Below are 5,623 nucleotides of genomic sequence, written 5' to 3' on the forward strand. Positions count from 1 at the left end.
AAAAATCAGGGCTATCTTAAATATGACGGCTCCAAAAAAGATGAAGGAAATTCAAAGCTTAACAGAAGAGTTGCAGCATTAAGTAGATTTATATCCAGATCAGGAGATAAGTGTGCACCATTCTTCAAGGCTTTGAAGAATCTAAATGCACTCAACGAATTCAAATGGTCAGAGGACTATCAAAATTCATTTGAAGAGTTGAAGAGGAGGTTGACCAGTCCACCAGTTTTATTTCGACCAAAGCCCGGAGAAAGCTTGCAGATATATCTATCTTCTTCAAAGGCGGCGGTAAGCGCGGTGTTAATCCGGGAGGAAGGTACTGTCCAAAATCCTATCTACTTTGTAAGCCATACATTGTTAGATGCAGAATCTAGATATCCGGAATTTGAGAAACAAGCTTTCGCCTTTAATAATAGCAGCCAGAAGCTCCGGCCCTATTTTCAAGCTCATCCAATTATCGTTCTTACTAACTGGCCTTTAAAGAAAATACTGCATAAACCTGATCTGGCAGGAAGAATGGTATCATGGGCAGTAGAGTTAACAGAACATGATATAGATTATAAACCTAGAACTGCAATAAAGGCACAAGTTTTGGCCGATTTTATTGCTGAAAGTATTTCATCACCAGAGGAGGAAAAAGATTCTAGTAAGGTATCTTCTATATGGACCTTGCATGTAGATGGGTCAAGTCATTCGCAGGGATCAGGAGCGGGAGTGATTTTACAAAGTCCGTTCGGATTTGTAATTCAAAATGCACTTGGTTTAATTTTCATGCTTCAAACAATGAAGCAGAATATGAAGCTCTTATTGCAGGATTACGACTAGCCAGATCTCTCTGTGTTCAAAGCATCGAAGTAAAAAGTGATTCAGAATTGGTGGTCAGCCAAGTCACGGGAGCGTATGGTGCGAAAGATGATCGAATGGTCAGCTATCTTAAAAAAGTATCACAATGTAAGGAGTGGTTCGCACAATTCTCACCACAAGGATATCTCGAAATCAAAACAATGAAGCAGATTCTCTGGCAAAATTGGCATCCGCAAAGTCTGTTTCTATTCCACAAACTGTATATTATGAGGAGCTAGATATTCCGGCATATTCAGAGCCAGAGATAATGGAAATTGATGCAGAGATATCTTGGATGGATCCTATTATGCAATATCTAAAAGATGGTATTCTTCCTGAAGATAGAGAAAAGGCCAGGTTTATTCTAAAAAATGAGTTATTATATAAAAGAACAGTTCTGGGCCCATCGTTGAAATGTTTGGGACCCTCTGATGCTCTTTATGCCTTATCTGAAGTTCATGAAGGAATTTGTGGAAACCACTTAGGTGGGAAAGCTTTGGCATATAAAATTTTAAGACAAGGATTTTATTGGCCACGAATGCAATCCGAGGCAATTGAGTATGTAAGAAGGTGTCATCAATGCCGATTCATGCACCAATTCGGAGCCAGCCACAGAGCAGCCTAACATCAATTCTTAATCCTCTCCCATTTGCTATGTGGGGTATGGATTTGTTGGGACCTTTTCCCTGTTGCAGCTGGAGGGAAAAAGTTTGTAGTGGCTGCAATCGATTATTTTACGAAATGGGTAGAAGCGTAAGCCTTGGCAACAACTACCACGAGTCAAATTGAAAAGTTCTTCAGTAAATCATGTCATATTCAGATATGGCCTACCAAAGATTCTACCGACTCGATCACGGACCACAATTTGACAATGAGAGATTCAAGGAATTCCTGTGCAGATTATCATATTGAGTGCAAACACTCATCTCGTAGCGTATCCTCAATGCAATGGCCAAATTGAGGTAACAAAAAGTAACACTTTTTGCAGGGAATAAAAAAGAGACTGGATGAAGCGCATAGTTTGTGGATTGATGAACTACCTCATGTATTATGGGCATATAGGACTACGGTCAGACCCCAACAGTGAAACACCTTTCAGATCGGGCGTATGGATCGAAGCATTGGCTCCAAAGTGGAAGTTATGGTGGGATCAAATAGATATGAAGGATTTGATCCAATAACTAATGAAGAGGGACTACGGGCAAACCTCGAATTTTTAGATGAAGTCGAGAAAAGGCCTTATACCGTAATATGGAATATCAAAGGAGAACAACAGCGTATTATAATGCTCAAATCAAACATAAATCTTTCGGAGTAGGAGATTTGGTTTTGAGGAAAAAATCAGCGTCGATCCAAGGAATTGTGGAAAGCTTTCTCAGAACCGGGAAGGACCATATGTGGTAACAAAAACCGTGAGCAAAAACACATACCGGCTGAAGGACTCTCATGGAAGTTGTTTGAAACGACCGTGGAATGTAGTTCACCTTAAGAAATATTATCAAGAGAAAGAATTTTCTTGTATTCTTGGAGAATGCATTTTATTAAACGGGGTCATCCAAAGTTTCTTTCTCGTTATTAAACCAAGAAACATCAATGCGAACCAGCTTTCTTCCCGATCAAGCCATATCAACGCTGATCCAGGGTCATTCCTTCCGAGGATGATCCCGACTTTCCGGTCGAGCCCAAGTGGCCAGCCTTCCGAGGCCCGGGTCATGCTTTCCGAAGCTGATCACGGATCATTCCGTACCGAGGATGATCCCGACTCTTCGTGAGTTAGGCTCAAGTAGCTAGCCTTCCGAGGCGTGATTATGCTAGCTGATCCGGATCATTCCGCACCGAGGATGATCCCGACTCTTCGTGAGTTAGGCTCAAGTAGCCAGCCTTCCGAGGCCCGGTCATGCTTTCCGAAGCTGATCACGGATCATTCCGCACCGAGGATGATCCCGACTCTTCGTGAGTTAGGCTCAAGTAGCCAGCCTTCCGAGGCCTGGTCATGCTTTCCGAGCCGATCACGGATCATTCCGCACCGAGGATGATCCCGACTCTTCGTGAGTTAGGCTCGTGTAGCCAGTCACGCTAAGCTAATCACGGATCATTCCTTTCGCGAGGGTGATCCCGGATTGTTCCTTCCGAGGAATGATCCCGACTTTCCGAAGTCAGACCCAAGTGGTCAGCCTTCCGAGGCCAGGTTATGCTTTCCGAAGCTGATCATGGATCATTCCGTACCGAGGGTGATCCCGACTTTCCAAAGTCGACTCCAAGAGCCATCTTTCTAAGGCATCATTTGGATCGAGTACGACGGAATTAATTAGTAAAATAACTCAAGGATCAAAGTTACACCGAAGTCCGTTAATTAAAGCTCAAAGGTCGATCGTGTATTAAATCAACATCTCAAGCTATCTCGATCGGGTATTAAAAATCATTTTAAATACTTTTTCATCGAGGTATTTCAGCAAAGATATATATAATATAAAAATAATCACAATAGAAGGAGGGAAGAAAATTTCATTCACATAAAAGTTGGACAAGTAAAAAAAAAAAAGAAAAACCCTCATATGCAAAAGAGGTAGGCAAGAAAGAAAAAGGTAAGTCCATAAAGCAAAAAGAGTGTTTTCTTCATATGTGTGATTTTGTAGATGGATCAACATCTCGTAGCATTATCGACGGATCAACATCAACAAGATCATTAGCAACAATATCTTCATCTCCTTGAGCAGGTAAATTATCATCATCATTATCATCCGAACCACCGCGTAATGATGCTCGGGGCGTGAGCCGGAGGAGTCACTCATATCATTATCGTAATCATCTTCTCGATGAACAATCGAATTGGGATGCTTCAAATTCCTAAGATCAAAAAAGGTTCTAGAAGGGAGAAAACTCGGAGGTAACAACTTGAAATCTAAACCAGGGTGAGTCTTAAGGATCTCTCGAAAAATTTGGTCGAGCAGTCCTTTACCATATTTTTGCAAAACCCTAGGAAAGTCGGATTATCTCCAACTTCCTTTATAGAGGAGGTAACCGAGTTTAAAACTATCTCGCTCTCATTTTGTATTCTTCTCTTTTCAATTTCAAACTGCTTCCTCTCTCTCGCCTCTAAGTCTTCATGCAGCAAAGTTTTGAATTTTAAAGTTTCATCCAGGAGTGCATGAAGGTTTTCTTTTCTCCTTAGAAACCAAATTAAAGGAAGCATTGAGATTATCCTTTTCCACTGTCATCTCATTGAGCCTTGACTCCAAACCATTACTCTTATCTTCCAAAGTAGACTTCTCCAGCAGAATTGAACTCGAAGGCTTTCACATGATATTCTTGTGCCAACTCTAAAGCAAAGATTCAGCCTTCTCAATCTCATCAAACTTCTCCCCGGAGTTCATTCTTTTCCTTCTCAATGCTTTGTGACCGCACCAAGGCTCGGGTCGCCTTTCCTTTAAAATCTTCTCTTTCACCCGTGGCAATTTTGGCCCCGTCAAGGGCATCATCCTTTAACATTTTAAGTTGAAAAAGCTCATTCCTATGATTCAAAACGGCTTCTCTCAACATAGAAACTTCTTCCCGCAATTCAAAGACAATGGTCGTGAGCAAATTTCATAATCATTATGCAAACTATCAAGATCATTCATCAAATCTATTTCTCTCGAACTCACTGCCGTTAATTTTCTTTTCGAAGATCCCAATTTTCTTCGAAGATCCCGTACCTCATTAACCAATTCGAAGTTCTTCTTGATCAGTTCAACATTTTCCTGAGACAAAGTTTTCTCTCTCTCCAACACTTCAGAAAATGCATTGAAGGCAGCCCCAAAACATCTGTTTATCAATCAATATATATGTATACATTAAAGACAATATAAATAATCAGATCAAAAGCGAATTAGTTTTAAATAAATAAAAAGAAGGAGAGGTCTAATTCTTACCCCCACCCATGAGAATAAAGATCGAATCGTACATCCGTGCAAGATTCTTCTTGTCGCGAGGAATTCCGCCTTTTGTACCCCATTCTCCGGCAGCCTCCCAATTACGGCCGGGTCGTGTGATTTTCTTTTAAAAACCACTCAGTGGTGGAAAGGATTCCCGTAATCAGCATTGCTCATGGTATCATCAACCTGATCAGGGGCTGGTTGGAGATCAGCTACCTCAAGAATATTCTCAGGATTAACATTCACTGCAGCATCATTTGAACCAGTCTGCATGATGATATTTTCTTGATCTTCATGACCGACATGAGGGACAATTACCACGAGGGCTTCAGGAGGGACAGGATTATTCTCTGGGAGAACTACTTCATGAATTCCATGGGAAACAATTTGGTTATTGTCCTCCAAGGGAGGAACATCTTTATTACTTTTCTCAGGAGGAGGAACATCTTCATCATTTTTCTCAGGAGGGGGAACATTAGTATCTGGAGGAGCAAGAACATTGGTATCTGGAGGAGCAAGAACATCAGTATCTGGGACAGCAACATCCAACACAGGGATGGATAAAGGTAAAACGGAAGCGGAAATTTCATTTACACGATCTTCGGCAACAACATCCAAGGGAGAGACAGGAACATCAATATTTTCATCACATAGTTGATCGGCTATTTCTTCAATAATACCACCCGCAGATATGTTAGTATGTCTTCAGCAATTTTCTTCGGATGGTCGAAGAATAGTCAAATAAATCCTTACCTTGACCTTCGTCCTCAACCATTTTTTTCGGGAAGACAAGTATCATGAGGAATTTCTTCACATGGATTATCTTCAACAATAGGAACTTCTATGGGGGCAAGATGAATTTCTTT

Source organism: Hakea prostrata, chromosome 10 (genome assembly GCF_041222555.1).
Source record: "Hakea prostrata isolate BN-2017 chromosome 10, UWA_Hpros_2, whole genome shotgun sequence".
In the NCBI taxonomy this organism is placed as follows: Eukaryota; Viridiplantae; Streptophyta; class Magnoliopsida; order Proteales; family Proteaceae; genus Hakea; species Hakea prostrata.